Source organism: Oncorhynchus mykiss, chromosome 8 (genome assembly GCF_013265735.2).
Source record: "Oncorhynchus mykiss isolate Arlee chromosome 8, USDA_OmykA_1.1, whole genome shotgun sequence".
Classification (NCBI taxonomy): domain Eukaryota; kingdom Metazoa; phylum Chordata; class Actinopteri; order Salmoniformes; family Salmonidae; genus Oncorhynchus; species Oncorhynchus mykiss.
The window spans coordinates 2674263-2699854 of record NC_048572.1 but is presented as its reverse complement, the minus strand read 5'-3'; positions in this window follow the sequence as shown (position 1 = coordinate 2699854).

The following is a 25592-nucleotide window of genomic DNA, read 5'->3' as shown; positions in this document are numbered from 1 at the left end:
TCCTACAAACTAAGCTTGATGCCCTCAATTTCACACAAATTATCAATGAACCTACCAAGTACAACCCCAAATCAGTAAACACGGGCACCCTCATAGATGTCATCCTAACTAATTCGCCCTCCAAATACACCTCTGCTGTTTTCAATCAAGATCTCAGCCCTCATTGCCTGCATCCGTAATGGGTCTGCGACCAAACGACCACCCCTTCTCACTGTCAAATGCTCCCTGAATCACTTCTGCGAGCAGGCCTTTCTCATCGACCTGGCCGGGGTATCCTGAAATGACATTGACCTCATCCCGTCAGTAGATGATGCCTGGCTATTCTTTAAAAGTGCCTTCCTCACCATCTTAAAAAAGCATGCCCTTCTCAAAAAATGTTGAACTAGGAATAGATATAGTCCTTGGTTCACTCCAGACCTGTCTCCCCTTGACCAGCACAAAAACATCCTGTGGCGTTCTGCATTAGCATCGAATAGCCCCCGTGATATGCAACTTTTCAGGGAAGTCAGGAACAAATATACACAGGCAGTTAGAAAACCTAAGACAAGCTTTCTCAAACAGATATTTGCATCCTGTAGTACTAACTCAAAAAAGTTCTGGGACACTGTAAAGTCCATGGAGAATAAGAGCACCTCCTCCCAGCTGCCCACTGCGTTGAGGCTAGGAAACACTGTCACCACCGATAAATCCACTATAATTGAAAATTTCAATAAGCATTTCTCTACGGCTGGCCATGCTTTCCACCTGGCTACCCCTACCCCGGTCAACTGCCTGGCACCCTCCACAGCAACCCGCAGATGCCCCCACCATTTCTCCTTTACCCAAATCCAGATAGCTGATGTTCTGAAAGAGCTGCAAATTCTGGATTCCTACAAATCAGCCAGGCTAGGCAATCTGGACCCTCTCTTTCTAAAATTGTCTGCCGAAATTGTTGCAACCCCTATTACTAACCTGTTCAACCTCTCTTTTGTATCGTCTGAGATTCCCAAAGATTGGAAAGCTGCCGCGGTCATCCCCCTCTTCAAAGGGGGTGACACTCGAAACCCAAACTGCTACAGACCTATATCTATCCTACCCTGTCTTTCTAAAGTCTTCGAAAGCCAAGTTAACAAACAGATTACTGACCATTTCGAATCCCACTATATTTTCTCCACTATGCAATCTGGTTTCAGAGCTGGTCATGGGTGCACCTCAGCCACGCTCGAGGTTCTAAACGACATCATAACCCCCATCGATAAGAGACATTCCTGTGCAGCCGTATTCGTCGACCTGGCCAAGGCTTTCGCCTCTGTCAATCACAACATTCTTATTGGCAGACTCGACAGCCTTGGTTTCTCAAATGATTGCCTCGCCTGATTTACCAACTACTTCTCTGATAGAGTTCAGTGTGTCAAATCGGAGGGCCTGTTGTCCGGACCTCTGACAGTCTCTATGGGTGTGCCACAGGGTTCAATTCTCGGGCCGACTCTCTTTTCTGTATACATCAATGATGTTGCTCTTGCTGCTGGTATTTCTCTGATCCACCTCTACGCAGACAACACCATTCTGTATACTTCTGGCCCCTCCTTGGACACTGTGTTAACTAACCTCCAGATGAGCTTCAATGCCATACAACTCTCCTTCCGTGGCCTCTAACTGCTCTTAAACGCAAGTAAAACTAAATGCATGCTCTTCAACCGATCACTGCCCGTCCAGCATCACTACTCTGGACGGCTCTGACTTAGAATACGTGGGCAACTACAAATACCTGGGTGTCTGGTTAGACTGTAAACTCTCCTTCTAGACTCACATTAAGCATCTCCAATCCAAAATTAAATCTAGAATCGGCTTCCTATATCGCAACAAAGCATCCTTCACTCATGCTGCCAATCATACCCTCGTAAAACTGACCATCCTACCGATCCTCAACTTCGGTGATGTCATCTATAAAATAGCCTCCAACACTCTACTCCACAAACTGGATGCAGTCTATCACAGTGCCATCGGTTTTGTCACCAAAGACCCATACACTACCCACCATTGCGACCTGTACGCTCTCGTTGGTTGGCCCTCGCTTCATACTCGTCGCCAAACCCACAGGCTACAGGTTATCTACAAGTCTCTGCTAGGTAAAGCCCCGCCTTATCTCAGCTCACTGGTCACCACCAGCAGGTTTTTCTCACTGGTCACCCCCAAAGCCAATTCCTCCTTTGGTCGTCTTTCCTTCCAGTTCTCTGCTGCCTATGACTGGAACGAACTGCACAAATCTCTGAAGCTGGAGACTCACATCTCCCTCACTAGCTTTAAGCACCAGCTGTCAGAGCAGCTAACAGATCACTGCACCTGTACACGCCCATCTTTAAACAGCCCATCTGTCTACCTACCTCATCCTGGTATTTATTTATTTATTTATTTTGCTCCTTTGCACCCCAGTATCTCTACCTGCACATTCACCTTCTGCCGATCTACCATTCCAGTGTTTAATTGCTATATTGTAATTACTTCGCCACCATGGTCTATTTATTTCCTTAAGTTACCTCATTTGCACTCACTGTATATAGACTTTTTGTTTTCTTTTGTTCTACTGTATTATTTACTGTATGTTCTGTTTATTCCATGTGTAACTCTGTGTTGTTGTATGTGTCGAATTGCGAGTGTCTTCTGGGCATTCGTAAACTCAGTGTTTCACTTTCTGAGCATTCAGAGCGCACACTGGACACTCTGGCCGAGGGGCAGGGTTGATCCGAGCACTCTGTCCTAACAACAGGAGTCAAGCACCCAAGCTAACTAACTAGTTGGTTAGCTTGCTTGCTACTTCAGCTCACTTTGACCATTTTACTAACCCTAGCAGAGATGGATTTACCAGCTACGTCTATCAGCAGTTGTCGCAGTGACATCATGAACATTCTATTGAAATGGTTCCTTGCATAGAAATGTAGCTAGTTAGGTAAAAATGAACCATAATTCCAACTCATAACGTTACTCCCCTACATGAATGTTAGCAAGCTAACATTAGGCTATAACTAGCAATGCAAATGGCTCTGAGATAAGAATAATATAACTACACAGATCATACACATAACATTGGCTAGCAAGTCAGTTAGCTAACGTTAGCTAGCTAGTTAACAGTAAACTTTAACTTGAAATGAAAGCAACTTTCTGACAAAATGAGAAATGTGTAACATCTGAAAATGTACAGTTGAAGTCGGAAGTTTACATACACTTAAGTTGGAGTCATTAAAACTCGTTTTTCAACCACTGCACAAATTTCTTGTTAACAAGCTATAGCTTTGGCAAGTCGGTTAGGACATCTACTTTGTGCATGCCACAAGTCATTTTTCCAAAAATTGTTTACAGAAAGATTATTTAACTTATAATTCACTGTGTCACAATTCCAGTGGGTCAGAACTTTACATACACTAAGTTGACTGTGCCTTTAAACAGCTTGGAAAATTACAAAAAATTATGTCATGGCTTTAGAAGCTTCTGATAGGCTAAGTGACATCGTTTGAGTCAATTGGAGGTGTACCTGTGGATGTATATCAAGGCCTACCTTAAAACTCAGTGCCTCTTTGCTTGACATCATGGAAAAATCAAAAGAAATCAGCCAAGACCCCAGAAAATAAATTGTAGACCTCCACAAGTCTGGTTCATCCTTGAGAGCAATTTCCAAATGCCTGAAGGTACCACGTTCATCTGTACAAACAATAGTACGCAAGTATAAACACCATGGGACCACACAGCCGCCATACCGCTCAGGAAGGGGACACGTTCTGTCTCCTAGAGATTAACGTACTTTGGTGCAAAAAGTGCAAATCAATCCCAGAACAACAGCAAGGGACCTTGTGAAGTTGCTGGAGGAAATGGGTACAAAAGTATCTATATCCACAGTAAAACGAGTCCTATATCCACATAACCTGAAAGGCCGCTAAGCAAGTAAGAAGCCACTGCTCCAAAATTGCCATAAAAAAGCCAGACTACGGTTTGCAACTGCACATGGGGACAAAGATCGTACTCTTTGGGGAAATGTCCTCTGGTCTGATGAAACAAAAATAGAACTGTTTGACCATAATGACCATCATTATGTATGGAGGAAAAAGGGGGAGGCTTGCAAGCCCGAAAAATACCATCCCAACCGTGAAGCACGGAGTTGGCAGCATCATGTTTTGGGGGTGCTTTGCTGCAGGAGGGACTGGTGCACTTCACAAAATTCATGGCATCATGAGGATATATTGAAGCAACATCTCAAGACATCAGTCAGGAAGTTAAAGCTTGGTCACAAATGGGTCTTCTAAATGGACAATGACATTTTGCTTAAGGACAACAAAGTCAAGGTATTGGAGTGGCCATCACAAAGCCCTGACCTCAATCCTATAGAAAATTTGAGGGCAGAACTGAAAAAGCCTGTGCGAGCAAGGAAGCCTACAAACCTGACTCAGTTTTTCCAGCTGTGTTATGAGGAATGGGTCAAAATTCACCCTACTTATTATGGGAAGCTTGTGGAAGGCTAGCCAAAACGTTTAACCCAAGCTTAACAATTTAAAAGGCATTACTAACAAGTACTAATTGAGTGTATGTAAACTTCTGATCCCCTGGGAATGTGATGAAAGAAATTAAAGCTGAAATAAATAATTCTCTACTATTTTTCTGATTATTCACATTCTTAAAATAATTTGTTGATCCTTACTGACCTACGACAGGGAAATTGTACTAGGATTAAATGTCAGAAATTGTGAAAAACTGAGTTTAAATGTATTTGGCTAAGGTGTATATAAACTTCCGACTTCAACTGTAGCTAGCAAGACTACCAACTGTAGCTAGCAAGACTGTCACTCCCTGACCTTAAATAAATATATAAGAATCTCTAGGTCAGGGTGTGACTCGGGTGTGAGAATTTTTGCCTAGTGTGGTTCCCAATCAGACGAAGCTGTCTATCGTTGTCTCTGATTGGGGATCATATATAGGTTGTCATTTTCCGATTGGGTTTTGTAGGGTGTTGTTTTCCGTTTACTATCTGTGCCTGAAGGAACTGTATGCTTTCATTTTTGTATTCGTTATTTTTGTTTGAGTGATGCTTGACAATAAAGATCATGAACACTTTCCACGCTGCGCTTTGGTCCACTCTTCCTTACGACGATGAGCATTACAGAACACCCCATCAAAAAAGGACCGAGCAGCGTGGCCAGGAGGAGCAGGGATACTGGGCCCGGGAGAAAAGGGAGTGGAGGACATTCTGGACCTGGGAGGAGGTAATGGCAGGGGACAAGACCCTGCCATGGAAGCAGGCGGAGGCAGCGAAAGAGGAACGGCGACGAGGAGTCAAAGCAACGACGGAAGCACGAGAGGCAGCCCCCCAAAAAATATTTGGTGGTGGCACACGGGGAGAGTGGCGGAGGTAGGGTTTAGACCTGAGCCAACTCCCTGTGCTTACCGTGGGGAGCGTGTGACTGGTCAGGCACTGTGTTATGCAGTGATGCACACGGTATCCCCAGTTCACCAGCACAGCCAAGTGCGGCCTGTTACAGGGGGATTCAGCCAGGACGCTTTGTGCCAGCTCTGCTCTCCAGAGCCTCCAGCGGTGGTCTGTAGTCCGGAGCCTCCAGAAGGGGGTTCCCAATCCACAGCCTCCGGCGATGATCCATGGTCCGGTTCCTCCGGCGACGAACCACGGTCCGGTTCCACGGAAGAGGAGGGATCAGCGTGTGGAGCGGGGGCTGCGTCCCGATTAGGAGCCGCCACAGAGGATAGATGCCCACTCGGACCATCCCTTATAGATTTTGCGGCCTTTGCGGGGGGGGGGGGGGGGGGGGGGGCTGGTTATAGTTCTAGTAGTGGTAGTGGTAGTGACTGGTTATAGTTATAGTAGTGGTAGTGTCTATAGTAGTAATGGTAGTGACTAGTTATAGTTATAGTAGTGGTAGTGACTGGTTATAGTTATAGTAGTGGTAGTGGTAGTGTCTACAGTAGTAGTGGTAGTGACTGGTTATAGTTATAGTAGTGGTAGTGTCTACAGTAGTAATGGAAGTGACTGGTTATAGTTATAGTAGTGGTAGTGACTACAGTAGTAATGGTAGTGACTGGTTATAGTTATAGTGGTGGTAGTGACTGGTTATAGTTATAGCATTGGTAGTGACTACAGTAGTAATGGAAGTGACTGGTTATAGTTATAGTAGTGGTAGTGACTACAGTAGTAAAGGTAGTGACTGGTTATAGTTATAGTGGTGGTAGTGACTGGTTATAGTTATAGCATTGGTAGTGACTACAGTAGTAATGGTTGTGACTGGTTATAGTTATAGTAGCGGTAGTGACTGGTTATAGTTATAGCATTGGTAGTGACTACAGTAGTAATGGTTGTGACTGGTTATAGTTATAGTAGTGGTAGTGACTACAGTAGTAATGGTAGTGACTGGTTATAGTTATAGTGGTGGTAGTGACTGGTTATAGTTATAGCATTGGTAGTGACTACAGTAGTAATGGTTGTGACTGGTTATAGTTATAGTAGTGGTAGTGTCTACAGTAGTAATGGTAGTGACTGGTTATAGTTATAGTGGTGGTAGTGACTGGTTATAGTTATAGCATTGGTAGTGTCTACAGTAGTAATGGAAGTGACTGGTTATAGTTATAGTAGTGGTAGTGACTACAGTAGTAATGGTTGTGACTGGTTATAGTTATAGTAGTGGTAGTGACTACAGTAGTAATGGTAGTGACTGGTTATAGTTATAGTGGTGGTAGTGACTGGTTATAGTTATAGCATTGGTAGTGACTACAGTAGTAATGGTTGTGACTGGTTATAGTTATAGTAGCGGTAGTGACTGGTTATAGTTATAGCATTGGTAGTGACTACAGTAGTAGTGGTAGTGACTGGTTATAGTAGTGGTAGTGACTGGTTATAGTTATAGTAGTGGTAGTGTCTGGTTATAGTTATAGTAGTGGTAGTGACTGGTTATAGCATTGGTATTGACTACAGTAGTAGTGGTAGTGACTGGTTATAGTTATAGGAGTGGTAGTGTCTACAATAGTAATGTTAGTGACTGGTTGTAGTTATAGTAGTGGTAGTGTCTACAGTAGTAATGGTAGTGACTGGTTATAGTTATAGTAGTGGTAGTGACTGGTTATAGCATTGGTATTGACTACAGTAGTAGTGGTAGTGACTGGTTATAGTTATAGGAGTGGTAGTGTCTACAATAGTAATGTTAGTGACTGGTTATAGTTATGGTAGTGATAATGTCTACAGTAGTAATGGCAGTGACTGGTTATAGTAGTGATAGTGACTGGTTATAGTGGTGGTATGTCACTTAATGGTAGTGACTGGTTATAGTTATAGTAGTGGTAGTGGTAGTGACTGGTTATAGTTATAGTAGTGGTAGTGGTAGTGACTGGTTATAGTTATAGTAGTGGTAGTGTCTATAGTAGTAATGGTAGTGACTAGTTATAGTAGTGGTAGTGACTGGTTATAGTTATAGTAGTGGTAGTGGTTGTGACTGGTTATAGTTATAGTAGTGGTAGTGACTGGTTATAGTTATAGTAGTGGTAGTGTCTACAGTAGTAATGGAAGTGACTGGTTATAGTTATAGTAGTGGTAGTGACTGGTTATAGTTATAGTAGTGGTAGTGGTTGTGACTGGTTATAGTTATAGTAGTGGTAGTGACTGGTTATAGTTATAGTAGTGGTAGTGACTGGTTATAGTTATAGTAGTGGTAGTGGTTGTGACTGGTTATAGTTATAGTAGCGGTAGTGACTGGTTATAGTTATATTAGTGGTAGTGACTACAGTAGTAATGGTAGTGACTGGTTATAGTTATAGTAGCGGTAGTGACTGGTTATAGTTATAGCATTGGTAGTGACTACAGTAGTAGTGGTAGTGACTGGTTATATTAGTGGTAGTGACTGGTTATAGTAGTGGTAGTGACTGGTTATAGTTATAGTAGTGGTAGTGACTGGTTATAGTTATATAATTGGTAGTGACTACAGTAGTAATGGTTGTGACTGGTTATAGTTAGAGTAGCGGTAGTGACTGGTTATAGTTATAGTAGTGGTAGTGTCTACAATAGTAATGTTAGTGACTGGTTGTAGTTATAGTAGTGGTAGTGTCTACAGTAGTAATGGTAGTGACTGGTTATAGTTATAGGAGTGGTAGTGACTGGTTATAGTTATGGTAGTGATAGTGTCTACAGTAGTAATGGCAGTGACTGGTTATAGTAGTGATAGTGACTGGTTATAGTGGTGGTAGTGACTTGTTATAGTAATGGTAGTGACTCGTTACAGTAGTGGTAGTGTCTACAGTAGTAATGGTAGTGACTGGTTATAGTTATAGTAGTGGTAGTGACTGGTTCAAATCAAATGTTATTGGTCATGTACACATGATTAGCAGATGTTATTGTTGTAATAGCGAAATGCTTGTGCTTCTATTGTCACGTTCACTGTCTTCAAACTCCCTGTCATAGATGAGCCAAGGCGAGGCGAAGCCAAGGCACATTCACAAAAAAAGGTAAACAGAAGCCGAACGTGATGCAACCGTGGGAAAAAAGACTGCCTAGGTATGATTCCCAATCAGAGACAACGATAGACAACTGCCTCTGATTGGGAACCACACTTGGCCACTACTATAACTTATTTCAAACCCATAAACACTTTAAAACAAGCTGGCAAGTACCCAACATTTTCTTCTGGAAATGCACTTTTCAGTGATCACTGTTTCCCGAAAGAGTTACTTTTCTAGTTGACAGTTGATATCTGATAGTTTCTTGTTGACAGTTGATGTCTGATAGTTTCTAGTTGACAGTTGATGTCTGATAGTTTCCAGTTTATAGTTGACAGCTGATATCCGATAGTTGATATCTAGTAGTTTCTAGTTGACAGCTGATATCCGATAGTTGATATCTAGTAGTTTCTAGTTGACAGCTGATATCCGATAGTTGATATCTAGTAGTTTCTAGTTGACAGTTGGTATCTAATAGTTTCTTGTTGATAGTTTCTAATTTTGTCACGTCCTGGCCATAGAGAGGCTTTTATTCTCTATTTTGGTTAAGCCAGGGTGTGACTAGGGTGGGCATTCTAGTTTCTTAATTTCTATGTTTTCTATTTCTTTGTGTTTGGCCGGGTGTGGTTCTCAATCAGAGGCAGCTGTCTATCGTTGTCTCTGATTGGGAATCATACTTAGGCAGCATTTTTCCTTTCGCATTTGTGGGTAGTTGACTTTGTTAGTGGCATTGTTGCCCAAGTTAAGCGTCACGGTCGTTTCCTAGGCGACATGCATTTCAAATAAAAATAAATGTACGCTCATCACGCTGCGCTTTGATCCGGTCATTTCCAGGAAGAGGATCGTGACAAGTTTATTGTTGATATCTGATAGTTGGTCACTGATAGTTTCTAGTTTCAATTTGATGTCTGATCGTTTATAATTTGTAGTTGCAGTTTCTAGTTTCTATGTGATTGTAGTTGTTAGTTGATAACTGATATCTAAAATGTGAAATTCCATGTGAATATGTGGGTATAGGAAATCTAGTGTGAGTAGTTAATTGCTGGAATGGCATTCAGAGACACCCAGACCTCACAGGACACTGTTTATTAGTGTGTTCGAGTGTGTGTGTGTGTGTGTGTGTGTTATTTAGATGTGTGGTTTTCCCCTGAAAGATCCTCCATTAATTGTGAAGTGAAGCCGCCTGAGGGCAACACTAGAGACCTGAACACAGACAGACAACTGACAGCCTCCCTTCCCTTCTCCCCATGCTCTTTAGCTCCCACTTTCTCCCTCTCTTGCTTCCTCTCCCACTCCCTCCCTCTTCCGCTCTTCCTCTCTTGCCTCGCTCTCTCTCTCTCCCTCTACCTTTCCCTCTCCTTCTCTCTACCTCTCCCCCATCTCCTTGTCTCTCGCTCCCTCTCTCCCTCTACCTTTCCCTCTCCTTCTCTCTACTTCCCCCATCTCCTTGTCTCTCCCTGCAGAGAGTGATTCTGTCCAGCAGAGGGGGCAGCAGTAGTAGAAGTGACAACATTGTCAGACAGATAATGGGGGTTATAGGGCTGATAATCAAAGGATACACTAGGAAAGGAATGAAGTGCTTTTTGGTACACACACACACACACACACACACAGAGAGACACACATGCACGCGCACAGAGACACACACACAGTTGTAGGGATTGGTGTGTGTGTGTGTAGCCTCAGGCTATGTTCAACAATGCATTATTCCTGAGTGCACCAGTTAAGAGGGGCACTCCATCACCATGGTGACAACAGACTAATGTAAACACATACCCACCATATTTTTTGTTTGTTTTATATTTTGTTTAGAATAAGGTTAAGGTTAGTTACAGAGTAGTGGAATGTGTATCACCTTGACAACCTGATGTTGATTTTAGGTTGGTGGAAAGGAACCCTGCTTCCATCCAGGAGAAAAAAACTGAAAGAAGCTGCTAGGTGCTGAACTTAACGCGGCTTCATCCAGGACAGTTCTCCCTACATGGTGGTTTGAGAAACGCATGTGAGTTCTTCGACCTTTATAGGAACAATGCATCGTTAAAGCAATTGTAAGCCTAAGTTCCATCGCTATCGGGAAACTGGGCCAGTACATTACTGAGGTTAGAGACTATAATTACATCTGTCAAGACCTGCACACACACACACACACACACACACACTCACACACAGTTGCAAGCACACATGCCAACATACACGTTTTGACTGCCAGACAGTTGGTTAGCTAAGAGGTTTAGCAGACAACCAGGGGAATAAATGGATAATGGTTACACTACAGTGAGAGAGAGTGTGTGTGTGTGCGTGTGTGTGTGACAGCCGTGTGTGTTCTGTGTGCTATCACTCTCTAGCTAGGGGTGACAGGTTGGTTGGGGACTGATGCAGCTCGACGGAACTGAACTTGGCCTCGAGCAAAGCAGCTGCCTGGAGCCAGTCCTCCTCTGAGCTGTCTCTCTCTCTCACACACACACACACACACACACACACACACAACTATCACACACACACACGACTATCACACACGACTTTCACACACACACACACACACCTATCCACACACACAACTATCACACACACACACACACAACTATCACACACACACACACACACACACAACTATCACACACACGACTATGCCCCACACACACAACTTCACACAACTATCACACACACACGACTATCACACAACTGTCACACACACACACCTATCACACACATACACACACACACAAACAGTCAGAACCAGTGATCTCAATAATATCCTGGAATGTGTGTGGTCCGATACCGCTGATGTGTGTGTGTGTGTGTGTGTGTGTGGTCCGATACCACTGATGTGTGTGTGGTCCGATACCACTGATGTGTGTGTGGTCTGATGCCGCTGGTGTGTGTGTGTGGTCTGATACCGCTGGTGTGTGTGTGTGTGTGGTCTGATACCACTGGTGTGTGTGTGGTCCGTCAGTGCTTATATGTTAGTACGGAGGACTAACCGGAGTTGAGTGGAGTCTTTTGTAGCGCAGGCGAGGCCCTGAGGCACAGCCTGAGACCTAACCCCCCCCAACACACACACACACTCGGCCGCTGCGCCGCAGAGCTGATGTGACAACTACAGTAGGGCAGAGTTTCCCTCCACTCTGGTTTAGGTAGTATGTGTGTGTGGTGTGTGGTGTGTGTGTGTGGTGTGTGTGTCAGGGGTAAATTAGGTGGTGGGAGTGAGACAACGACTGGGGGGCAGTATGTCCCCATTCCTGTCTTTCTCTCTCTGACTCTCTCTCCCTCTATCTGCTGCATTTCTCTCTCCCTCTTTCTTTCTCTCTATGTGCCTCTGTCTCCCTCTCTCTCTTTCCCTCCCTTTGGTGCAGTGACTGTAATCTCAGAGAGGCTAATGTAAAAGGAAAGAGAAAGGGATGTGACACTTAGACAGGCCAACAGGCTAACATGCTAACAGTCTAGCAGACTAAGAAGCTAAAAGGCTAACAGTCGAACAGACTAAGATGCTAGTAGATTAACAGACTAGTCTAGCAGGCTAAGGGTCTGACTGGCTAACAGTCTGACTGGCTAAAAGGCTTACCTGATAACAGTGAGACTGGCTGACAGTCCAACAGGCTAACAGTCTGACTGGCTAACAGTCTAACATGCTAACAGTGAGACTGGCTAACAAGCAAACAGACTGGCTGGCTAAGAGGCTAACATGCTAACAGTGAGATTGGCTAAGAGGCTAGAAGCCAGATAAACAGTGGCTGACCTTGGTAAAAGACACCATTTAAATTGCATGAAGCATTATTAGGCCACGAACAGTCACCCATCTGTTAACTAGTCACCCAGCTCAGACACACCTAGCTCAGACAGATCTAGTTCAGACACTTTTCAGTTGAATGCATTCAGTTGTGCTTCTGACCTGGTAACCCCATTCCCAATAGAAAGACAAAAAAAGTATCTGGTGAGCTGAAGAATACTGTGACTTTGAGAAACCCACAACATAAATAGATATTGATATGAAGAGTACTTTGACTGTTGAGTCCTCACAAGGATAGTAAAACAAGGATACATACTATTTCCAGCTAAGGGGTCAGGTTCAGGGTTAGGGGTTAACCTTTTACTGCAAAAGGCAAAACCAAGGTCACAGAGAGTGTTCCTTGGTAGTCCTAAACAAATCTACGTTGAAATAAAATTATACTCTGCATTCGGTTCCAGTGCATTCGGTTCTTCCTTTTAAGAATAAGAGAGCGGCCACTTTGTTCTTGGGGACCTAACATGCTAACAGTGAGACTGGCTAAGAGGCTAGAAGCCAGATAAACAGTGGCTGACCTTGGTAAAAGACACCATTTAAATGGAATGAAGCCTTATTAGACCAAGAACAGTCACCAATCTGTTATCTAGTCACCTAGCTCATAAACACATACAGTAGCTCAGACACACCTAGCTCAGACACACCTAGCTCAGACACACCTAGCTCAGACACACCTAGCTCAGACACACTTAGCTCAGACACACCTTGCTCAGAAACACCTAGCTTGACAACAATTAGCTCAGACACACCTTGCTCAGAAACACCTAGCTCAGAAACACCTAGCTTGACAACAATTAGCTCAGACACACCTAGCTCAGACACACCTTGCTCAGAAACACCTAGCTTGACAACAATTAGCTCAGGCTCACCTGGCTCAGACACACCTGGCTCAGACACACCTGGCTCAGACACTCCTAGCTCACCTAGCTCAGACACACCTAGCTCAGACACACTTAGCTCAGACACACTTAGCTCAGACACACTTAGCTCAGACACACTTAGCTCAGACACACTTAGCTCAGACACACTTAGCTCAGACACACTTAGCTCAGACACACTTAGCTCAGACACACTTAGCTCAGACACACTTAGCTCAGACACACCTAGCTCAGACACACCTAGCTCAGACACACCTAGCTCAGACACACCTAGCTCAGACACACCTAGCTCAGACACACTTAGCTCAGACACGCCTTGAACAGGCTCACCTGGCTCAGACACACCTGGCTCAGACACACCTGGCTCAGACACACCTGGCTCACCTAGCTCAGACACACCTAGCTCAGAAACACATGGCTCAGACACACATGGCTCAGACACACATGGCTCAGACACACATGGCTCAGACACACATGGCTCAGACACACATGGCTCAGACACACATGGCTCAGACACATCTAGCTCACGTAGCTCAGACACCTAGCTCAGACACACCTAGCTCAGACACATTTAGCTCACCTAGCTCAGAAACACCTAGCTCAGACACACCTAGCTCAGACACACCTAGCTCAGACACACCTCGCTCACCTAGCTGAGCCACACCTAGCTGAGACATACCTAGCTCAGACACACCTAGCGCAGACAGACTGAGCTCACCTAGCTCAGACACACCTAGCTCAGACACACCTGGCTCAGACACACCTGGCTCAGACACACCTGGCTCAGACACACCTGGCTCAGACACACCTGGCTCAGACACCTAGCTCACCTGGCTCAGAAATACCTAGCTCAGACACACCTAGCTTAGCTCAGAAACACCTAGCTCAAAAACACCTTGCTCCGACACACCTAACTCAGACACACCTAGCACACCCAGCTCAGACACACCTAGCTCAGACAGATCTAGTTCAGACACTTTTCAGTTGAATGCATTCAGTTGTGCATCTGACCTGGTAACCCCATTCCCAATAGAAAGACAAAAAAAGTATCTGGTGAGCTGAAGAATACTGTGACTTTTGAGAAACCCACAACATAAATAGATATTGATATGAAGAGTACTTTGACTGTTGAGTCCTCACAAGGATAGTAAAACAAGGATACACACTATTTCCAGCTAAGGGGTCAGGTTCAGGGTTAGGGGTTAACCTTTTACTGCAAAAGGCAAAACCAAGGTCACAGAGAGTGTTCCTTGGTAGTCCTAAACAAATCTACTTTGAAATAAAAGTATACTCTGCATTCGGTTCCAAATTGCTTCCATTTAAGAATGATAGAGGCCACTTTGTTCTTGGGGACCTAACATGCTAACAGTGAGATTGGCTAAGAGGGTAGAAGCCAGATAAACAGTGGCTGACCTTGGTAAAAGACACCATTTAAATGTAATGAAGCCTTATTAGACCAAGAACAGTCACCAATCTGTTAACTAGAGTCACCTAGCTCATAAACACCTACAGTAGCTCAGACACACCTAGCTCTGTTCTTCGTGACCTTCATTGCTGCGGCACATTTTTTGGTACCCTTCCCCTGATCTGTACCTCGACACAATCCTGTCTCGGAGCTCTACGGAAAATTCCTTTGACCTCATGGCTTTGTTTTTGCTCTGACGTGCACTGTCGGCTGTGGGACCATATATAGACAGGCATGTGCCTTTCCAAATCATGTTCAAACAATTGAATTTACCACAGGTGGACTCCAATCAGGTTGTAAAAACACCTGAATGATGATCAATGGAAACAGGATGCACCTGAGCTCAATTTCAAGTCTCATAGCAAAGGGTCTGAATAATTTTTTTAATTTGTAAGAAAATAAACCTGCTTTTCATATGTCATTAGGAGGTATTGTTTGTTGATTGAGGAGGGTAAAAAACGATTTAATACATTTTAGGATAAGGCTGTTACGTAACAAAATGTGTAAAAAGTAAAGGGGTCTGAATAATTGCAATGTATACCTAAACACATGGTTTGGCTCCCAGGTGGCGCAGTGGTCTAAGGCACAGCATCTCAGTTCAAGTAGTGTCACTACAGTCCTTGGTTCGTATCCAGGCTGTATCACATCCAGCCGTGATTGGGTGTCCCATAGGGCGGTGCACAATTGGCCCGGTATCATCCGGGTTTGGCCGTCATTGTAAATAAGAATTTGTTCTTAACTGACTTGCCTAGTTTAAAAAAAGGTTAAATAAAAAAGTATTAAAATAATGATGGCATTAAAAAAAGAGGAAACCTGTACCATGTCAGATATAGAGTTGGAATGTGTAACATTTTGAGTTTGCGTCCCAATATTACACTTTATACACAATACCAGTCAAAAGTTTGGACACACCTACTCAAGGGTAATTCATTATTTTTAATACTTTCTACATTGTAAAATAATAGTGAAGACATCAAAACTATGAAATAAAAAATACGGAATCATGTCGTAACTAAAAAGGTGTTAAACAAATCTAAATATATTTTATAGATGAGATTCTTCAAAGTAACCACCCTTTGCCTTGATGAAAGCTTTGCACACTCTTGGCATTCTTTGAACCGGCTTCATGTGGTAGTCATCTGGAATGCATTTCAATTAACAGTTATTGAAAGTTAATTTGTGGAATATATTTCCTTCTAAAATGTGTTTGAGCCGATAAGTTTTGTTTTGACAACGTATGGGTGGTATACAGAAGATAGCCCTATTTGGAAAAAGACCTAACCCTTAACCAAACCCTAAACCTAACCCTTTACCAACCCTTTAACCTAACCCTTAACTAAACACTTAACCTAACCCTTAACCTAACCCTTAGCCAAACCCTTAACCAAACCCCTAACCTAACCATTAATAACCTCTTAAAGTAACCCTTAACCTAACCCCTAACCTAACCCTTAACCTAACCCCTAACCTAACCCTTAACCAAACCCTAAACCAAACCCTAAACCAAACCAAACCCTAAACCTTTAACCAAACCATTAACCTAACCCTTAACCAAACCCTAAACCCAACCTTTAACCAAACCCCTAACCTAACCCCTAACCCTTAACTTAACCCTTAGCCAAACCCTAAACCCCTAACCAAACACCCAAAACCAAACCCTTAACAAAACCCTAAACCCAACCCTTAACCAAACCCTAAACCTAGCCCTTATCCTAACCCCTTAACCAAACCCTTAACCAAACCCCTAACCTAACCCTTAACCTCTTAACCTAACCCTTAACCTACCCCTAACCTCTTAACCTCTTAACCAAACCCTAAACCCAACCCTTAACCAAACCCTAAACCTAACCCTTAACCTAACCCTTAGCCAAACCCTTAACCCTTAACCTAGCCCTTATCCTAACACCTTAACCAAACCCTTAACCAAACCCCTAACCTAACCCTTAACCTCTTAACCTACCCTTAACCTACCCCTAACCTCTTAACCTAACCCCTTAACCAAACCCTAAACCTAACCCTTAGCCAAACCCTAAACTTAACCCTTAACCTAACCCCTAACCTAACCCCTAACCTAACCCTTAACCAAACCCTAAACCTAACCCTTAACCAAACCCTTACCAAACCCTAAACCTAACCCTAAACCAAACCCTAAACCTTTAACCAAACCCTAAACCTAACCCTTAACCAAACACTAAACCTAACCCCTAACCCTTAACCTAACCCTTAACCTAACCCCTTAAACTAACCCCTTAACCTAACCCCTAACCCTTACCCTAACCCTTAACCTAACCCCTAACCTAACCCTGAACCTAACCCTTAACCTAACCCTTAACCTAACCCCTTAACCTAACCCTTAACATAACCCTTAACCTAACCCCTAACCAAACCCTCAATAAGGATCTGTGTGCCGTTAGCAGCACAACTTCCAGTGAAACTGGATGGCGCGCTATTCAAATAAATATTCATAAATATTATGGATTTGAAACATTTAGGTATATATAAGAACTTATATCGGCTGAAAGCTTCAATTCTTGTTAATCTAACTGCACTGTCCGATTTACAGTAGCTTTTACATCGAAAACATGCCATGCGATTGTTTGAGGACGGCGCCCCCCATCAAAATATTTTTCCACCAGCACAGGTTTCATACATTCACATATAACAATGAAATATTCACTTACTTTTTGAAAATCTTCCTCTTTATAACCCAAAAAGTCTGTTTTGTTGGCGCCATCGACTTGAGTAATCCACTCGTTCAACTTGCAGAGAAAGGAATCCAAAAATCTACCCCTAAACGTTGTTTCAACAAGTCAAAATACATTTATATTTACTCCTCAGATACCCTAAAATGTAATCAAACTACAATATTTCTTACGGAAAAAATTATATTCAATAGGAAACCCATTTTAGCAGGTGTGTAATGTTTTCATGGCACGCGCAAATATGATATTCCAAGACCGTGACCTTCTACCAAAACTGATATTTCTTATTTGCTTTTGAAGTTACAAGCCTGAAACCTTGAACATAGACTGCTGACACCCTGTGGAGGCCATAGGAATTGCATCCAGGGAGCAAATTTTCTCCCCAAAAAATACCGGGTTGGTTTTTCTTTGGATTTTCTCTTACCATATCTATTGTGCTATATTCTCCTAAATTATTTAAACATTTCTATAAACTTCAAGTTGTTTTCTTTCCAATGGTACCAATTATATGCATATCCTGGCTTCAGGGCCTGTTTATTTGGGCACGCCATTCAGACAGGAAGTGGAGAAAAAAGGGGCCTAGCCCTAACCAAACCCTGAACCAAACCCTAAACCCTGCCCTTACCCTTAACCAAACACTTAACCCCTAAACCTAACCCTTACCCTAACCCCTAACCAAACCCTGAACCAAACCCTAAACCTAACCCTTACCCTAACCCTTACCCTAACCCTTAACCTAACCCCTAACCAAACCATTAAGGGTTAAGGTAAGTATTAGGTTTAGGGTTTAGGGGTTATGGATAATTTGATTTTGAATGGGAATAAACTGTTTAGTCTCCATAAGGGTAGTAAAACAAATATGTGTGTGTGGAGGCCATGTGTGAGTGGGTGTTCTCTGGAAATAGATGGGTGTTAAATATTAACTCTCTCTGACAGACACCATCAACTCACATCTCCACCACGCATAGCACTCACACTGTCTCTCAAGCACACACACACACGCACACACGCACACACACACACACCCACACACACATACACATACACACACACACACACCCACCCACCCACCCTTGTGGGGACCACACAATTGATTTCCATTCAAAATAACGGCTAACTTTTTAACTAATTCTAACTACTAACTCTTAACCTAACCCTAACCCCTAACCTTATAGTTAATCATATACTGCTAAACTTTAACCTAACCATAACCCTATAGTTAATCCTAACTGCTAAACCTTAACCTAACCCTAACCTTAATTGCAACCCTAACCCTTAAGCACAAAATATACTTTTTCCTTGTGGGGACATGCATAATGTCTGCACTTGTCCCAATTTTCCTTGTTGTATTATCCTTGTGAGGACTTCTAGTCCCCACACGGATAGTAAGACCAAAAATACACAGACACACACACACTCCTTCTCCCAAGTGGCCTCCACAGTACTGTTATGGAGGGAAGCTGTAGCAGTCAGCAGCATGTAACTAAATCACACTGACACAATCAGTTTGCAGATGAGTTTTAAAATGCATTGCACCGTGTTCCGTGTGTGTGTGTGTGAGCGCGTTCCACTCCTGGAGAGCTATAATTTAAAGAGTTTCCCGTAGGGACCTGTACGGCATCCCAGCATGCACTCTGTCTGGAACTCTGGGATTGAAGCACAATGGCACCCGGACCAGCCAAGCAGAGCTGTACAGGACTACTGCACAGAGCTGTCCTACTGCACATAGCTGTCCTACTGCACAGAGCTGTTCTACTGCACAGAGCTGTCCTAACCGGCCAGGTTATGCATCAAAAGTTCTTATTAAAAGTAATATTCAAACTAGCACAGTATGGTTGGGGTCGACAGGATAACATAGTGTGGTTGGTGTTCCGTTCTGAGTATAACATAAAAATGCACAGTATGTGAGTGACAGTACTGTGACTTTGAGGTGTGTGTGTATGCGTGCGTGAATTGACTTGTTTAACTATGGTTGTGGGGAACAGAAGTCCCCACAAGAATAGTAAACCTACAATAATTTGACCAACTGGGGACATTTTGTTATTCCCCACAAGGTCAAAAGCAATTTCTAGGGGGTTTAGGGTTAAGGTTAGAATTAGTGTTAGGGTTAGAATTAGTTTCAGGGTTAGGAGCTAGGGTTAGTTTTAGGATTAGGTTTAGGGTTAGGAGTTAGGGTTAGGTGCTAGGGTTAGTTTTAGGTTTAGGGTTAGTTTTAGGGTTAGGGTTAGGGCTATGGTTAGGGCTAGGGTTAGGAACTAGGGTTATTTTTAGGGTTATGGTTAGGGTTAGGTTTAGGGTTAGGAGCTAGGGTTAGGAGCTAGGGTCAGGAGTAGAGGTTGACCGATTAGTCGGAATGGCCGATTAATTAGGACCGATTTCAAGTTTTCATAATAATCGGAAATCTGTATTTTTGGGCGCCGATTTAGCAGATTTCTTTTTATTTATTCCTTTTGCTTTTTTTGTACCTTTATTTAACTAGGCAAGTCAGTTAAGAACACATTCTTATTTTCAATGACGGCCTAGGAACGGTGGGTTAACTGCCTGTTCAGGGGCAGAACATTGTCAGCTAGGGGGATCCAATCTTCAACCTGCCTGTTACGCGAATGCAGTCGAAGCCAAGGTAAGTTGCTTGCTAGCATTAAATTTATCTTATAAAAAACAATCAATCAATCATAATCACTAGTTATAACTAAACATGGTTGCATTCATTGCACGCAGAGTCAGGGTATATGCAACAGTTTGGGCAGCCTGGTTCATTTCAAACTAATTTGCCAGAATTTTTCATAATTATGACATAACATTGAAGGTTGTACAATGTAACAATAATATTTAGACGTAGGGATGCCACCTGTTAGATAAAACACGGAACGGTTCCGTTTTTCACTGAAATAATAAACGTTTTGTTTTCGAAATGATAGTTTCCGGATTCGACTATATTAATGACCAAATGCTCCTATTTCTGTGTGTTATGTTATAATTAATTCTATGATTTGATAGAGCAGTTTGACTGAGCGATGGTAGGCAGCAGCAGGCTGGGTTATGGATAATGTGATGCTGTTTTCAAATGAAACACAATACCTTGTTAAAGCTTTTAGAATTGATTTATTTTTCAAACAGCACTTTTGTGCTTTTTGCCAGCAGCTCTTCGCAAGCACAGCGCTGTTTATGTCTTCAAGCCTATCAGCCTAATGGCTGGTGTAACCAATGTGAAATGGCTAGCTAGTTAGCGGGGTGCGCATGAATAGCGTTTCAAACGTCACTCGCACTGAGACTTGGAGTAGTTATTCCCCTTGCAAGGGCCGCGGCATTTAACGCTGCTTCGAGGGTGGCTGTTGTCGATGTGTTGCTGGTTCGAGCCCAGGTAGCGGGGAGGAGAGGGACAAAAGCTATACTGTTACACTGGCAATACTATAGTGCCTTTAAGAACATCCAATAGTCAAAGGTTAATTAAATACAAATGGTATAGAGGGAAATAGTCCCATAAATACTATATTAACTACAACCTAAAATCTCTTACCTTGGAATATTGAAGTCTCATATTAAAAGGAACCACCAACTTTCATATGTTCTCATGTTCTGAGCAAGGAACTCAAACATGAGTTTTTTACATGGCACATATTGCACATTTACTTCTCCAACACTTTGTTTTTGCATTATTTAAACCAAATTGAACATGTCATTTTTTTTTATTTGAGGCTAAATGGATTTTTATTGATGTATTATATTAAGTTAAAATAAGTGTTCATTCAGTATTGTTGTAATTTTCATTATTACAAATAAACAAATAAATATTGGCCGATTAATCGGTATCGGCTTTTTTTTGGCCATCCAATAATCGGTATCGGTATCGGCGTTGAAAAATCATAATCGGTCGACCTCTAGTTAGGAGCTAGGGTTAGGAGCTAGGGGTAGGTTTAGGGTTAGGAGCTAGGGGTAGGTTTAGGGATAGGAGCTAGGGGTAGGTTTAGGGTTAGGAGCTAGGGGTAGGTTTAGGGATAGGAGCTAGGGGTAGGTTTAGGGATAGGAGCTAGGGGTAGGTTTAGGGTTAGGAGCTAGGGGTAGGTTTAGGGTTAGGAGCTAGGGGTAGGTTTAGGGTTAGGAGCTAGGGTTAGGAGCTAGGGATAGGAGCTAGGGTTAGAAGCTAGGTGGGTGGGTGTGTGTGTCGGGGGGGGGGGGTCTGGTTTAAGTGTGTGAGCAGAGCAGGTTGTGTGAGGTGTGTGTAGGTGGGTGTGTGTATGTGTGGGGGGGAGGGGGGGTGTGTGTGTCTGGTTTAGGTGTGTGAACAGAACAGAGTGTTTGAGGTGTGTGTAGGTGGGTGTGTGTGTGGGGGTGTGTGTGTCTGGTTTAGGTGTGTGAACAGAGCAGAGTGTTTTAGGTGGGTGTAGGTGGGTGTGTGTGTGTGTGTGTGGGGGGGGGGTCTGGTTTAAGTGTGTGAACAGAGCAGAGTGTTTGAGGTGTGTGTGGGGTATCAGCTGGTTGGGCAGCCTGGGGTTCCAGTGCTGCTAATTGAGAGGCCCTCCCCTGGTTACTGTGGCCCTGCCACCCCCTGGGGGCCCTGACCCCACAACCCTGCCTCAGGCACTGGCTACCACCAGCCTTAACCCCTACATAGACACACTCAAAGAAACACTCCCGCACACGTTGTGACACTTCACTGCTCCCTATCCAATCAGAACTGAGCTGCAGAACTATTTTTTCTTCTTCATTAGAATAATGAGAGCATAGCCGTCTCTCTCTCCCTGTCTCTCTCTCCCTGTCTCTCTCCCTCCCTGTCTCTCTCTCTCTCACTGTCTCTCTCTCTCCCTCTCTCTCTCTCTCTCCCTCTCTCTCTGTCTCTCTCCCTGTCTCTCTCTCCCTGTCTCTCTCCCTTCCTGTCTCTCTCTCTCTCCCTGTCTCTCTCTCCCTGTCTCTCTCCCTCCCTGTCTCTCTCTCTCTCACTGTCTCTCTCTCTCCCTCTCTCTCTCTCTCTCCCTCTCTCTCTCTCTCTCTCCCTGTCTCTCTCTCCCTGTCTCTCTCCCTCCCTGTCTCTCTCTCTCTCACTGTCTCTCTCTCTCCCTCTCTCTCTCTCTCCCTCTCTCTCTCTCTCTCTCTCTCTCTCTCTCTCCCTGTCTCTCTCTCTCTCCCTGTCTCTCTCTCTCTCCCTGTCTCTCTCTCCCTGTCTCTCTCCCTCCCTGTCTCTCTCTCTCTCACTGTCTCTCTCTCTCCCTCTCTCTCTCTCTCTCCCTGTCTCTCTCTCCCTGTCTCTCTCTCTCTCTCTCTCTCTCTAATTCAATTCAATTCAAGGGCTTTATTGGCATGGGAAACATGTGTTAACATTGCCAAAGCAAGTGAGGTAGATAATATATAAAGTGAATATATAAAGTGAAATAAACAATAAAAATTAACAGTAAACATTACACATACAGAAGTGTTTTAACAGTGTTTTAACAATGTACAAATGGTTAAAGGACACAAGATAAAATAAATAAGCATAAATATGGGTTGTATTTACAGTGGTGTTTGTTCTTCACTGGTTGCCCTTTTCTCGTGGCAACAGGTCACAAATCTTCCTGCTGTGATGGCACACTGTGGAATTTCACCCAGTAGATATGGGAGTTTATCAAAATTTGATTTGTTTTCGAATTCTTTGTGGATCTGTGTAATCTGAGGGAAATATGTCTCTCTAATATGGTCATACATTGGGCAGGAGGTTAGGAAGTGCAGCTCAGTTTCCACCTCATTTTGTGGGCAGTGAGCACATAGCTCAATGGCAAGGCTATGCTCACTGAGTCTGTACATAGTCAAAGCTTTCCTTAATTTTGGGTCAGTCACAGTGGTCAGATATTTTGCCGCTGTGTACTCTCTGTTTAGGGCCAAATAGCATTCTAGTTTGCTCTGTTTTTTTGTTAATTCTTTCCAATGTGTCAAGTAATTATCTTTATGTTTTCTCGTGATTTGGTTGGGTCTAAATGCGTTCCTGTTTCTGTCCTGGGGCTCTGTGGGGTCTGTTTGTGTTTGTGACCAGAGCCCTGGGACAGAAACAGGAACACATTTAGACCCAATAAAAATGAATAGCTTTGGGGGACCCTTATCCAGATTAATCAAATCCAATCTAATCCAATCAAATTTTATTGGTCACGTTCACATTGTTAGCAGATGTTAATGTGAGTGTAGCGAAATGCTTGTGCTTCTACTTACGACCATGCAGTAATATCTAACTAGTAATCTGAAAATGTCACAACAACTACCTTATACACAAGTGTACAGGAATGAATAAGAATATGTACAAACAAATGTATGGATGAGCGATGGCCGTGCGGCATAGGCAAGATGCAGTAGATGGTATAGAGTACAGTAAATACATATGAGATGAGTAATGTAGGGTATGTAAACATTATATAAAGTGGCATTGTTTAAAGTGACTAGTGATACATTTATTACATCCAATTTTTAAAGTGGCTAGAGATTTGAGTCAGTATGTTGGCAGCAGCCACTCAATGTTAGTGGTGGCTGTTTAACAGTCTGAAGGCCTTGAGAAGCTGTTTTTCAGTCTTTTGGTCCCTGCTTTGATGCACCTGTACTGACCTCACCTTCTGGATGATAACGGGGTGAACAGGCAGTGGCTCGGGTGGTTGTTGTCCTTGATGATCTTTTTGGCCTTCCTGTGACATCGGGTGCTGTAGGTGTCCTGGAGGGCAGGTAGTTTGCCTCCGGTGATGCGTTGTGCAGACCTGACCACCCTCTGGAAAGCCTTGCGGTTGTGGGCAGAGCAGTTGCCGTATCAGGCGGTGATACAGCCCGACAGGATGCTCTCGATTGTGCATCTGTAAAAATTTGTGAGTGTTTTCGGTGACAAGCCACACTTCTTCAGCCTCCCGAGGTTGAAGAGGCACTGTTGCGCCTTCTTCACCACACTGTCTGTGTGGGTGGACCATTTCAGTGTGTCCGTGATGTGTACGCCGATTAACTTAAAACTTTCCACCTTCTCCACTACTGTCGCGTCGATGTGGATGGGGGGGTGCTCCCTCTGCTGTTTCCTGAAGTCCACGATCATCTCTTTTGTTTTTTTGACGTTGAGTGAGAGGTTGTTTTCCTGACACCACACTCTGAGGTCCCTCACCTTCTCTCTGTAGGCCGTATTGTCGTTGTTGGTAATCAAGCTTACCACGGTAGTGTCATCTGCAAACATGATGATTGAGATGGAGGTGTCCCTGTCCACGCAGACATGGGTGAACAGGTGGTACAGGAGAGGGCTGAGAACACACCCTTGTGGGGCCCCAGTGTTGAGGAACAGCGGGGTGGAGATGTTGCTTCCTACCCTCATCACCTGCGGGCCCGTCAGGAAGTCCAGAACCCAGTTGCACAGGGCAGTGCAACTGACGAGTTTAGAGGGAACTATGGTGTTAAATGCTGAGCTGTAATCAATGAACAGAATTCTTACATAGGTATTCCTCTTGTCCAGATGGGTTAGGGCAGTGTGCAGTGTGATTGTGATTGCGTCGTCTGTGGACATATTGGGACGGTGAGCAAATTGGAGTGGGTCTATGGTATCAGGTAGGGTGGAGGTGATATGATCCTTGACAAGTCTCTCAAACCACTTCATGATGACGGAAGTGAGTGCTACGGGGCGTTAGTCATTTAGCTCAATACCTTAGCTTTCTTGTGAACAGGAACAATGGTGGCCTTCTTGAAGCATGTGGGAACAGCAGACTGGGATAGGGATTGATTGAATATGTCCGTAAACACACCAGCCAGCTGGTCTGTGCATGCTCTGAGGACGAGGCTAGGGATGCCGTCTGGGTCGGCAGCCTTGCGAGGGTTAACACGTTTAAATGGGTTAGTTACTCACATTGGCTGCGGTGAAGGAGAGGTGTTGGTAGCAGGCTATGTCAGTGGCACTGTACTCTCCTCAAAGCGAGCATAGAAGTTGTTTAGTTTGTCTGGGAGCAAGACATCGGTGTCCAAGACAGTGCTGGTTTTCTTTTTGTAATCTGTGAATAACTGTAGACCCTGCCACATACCTCTCGTGTCTGAGCCTTTGAATTTCCACTGCGCTTAGCTTGTTTGATTGCCTTGCGGAGGGAATAGCTACACTGTTTGTATTCGGTCATGTTTCCAGTCGTATTGCCATAATTAAAAGCAGTGGTTCGTGCTTCCAGGTTTGCGAGAATGCTGCCATCAATCCACAGTTTCTGGTTGGGGAAGGTTGTAAGTACAGCATCAACAATGCATTTGCTAATAAACCCGCTCACCAAATCATCGTATACATCAATGTTGTTGTCTGAGGCTATCCGGAACATATCCCAGTCCACATAAACGAAGCAATCTTG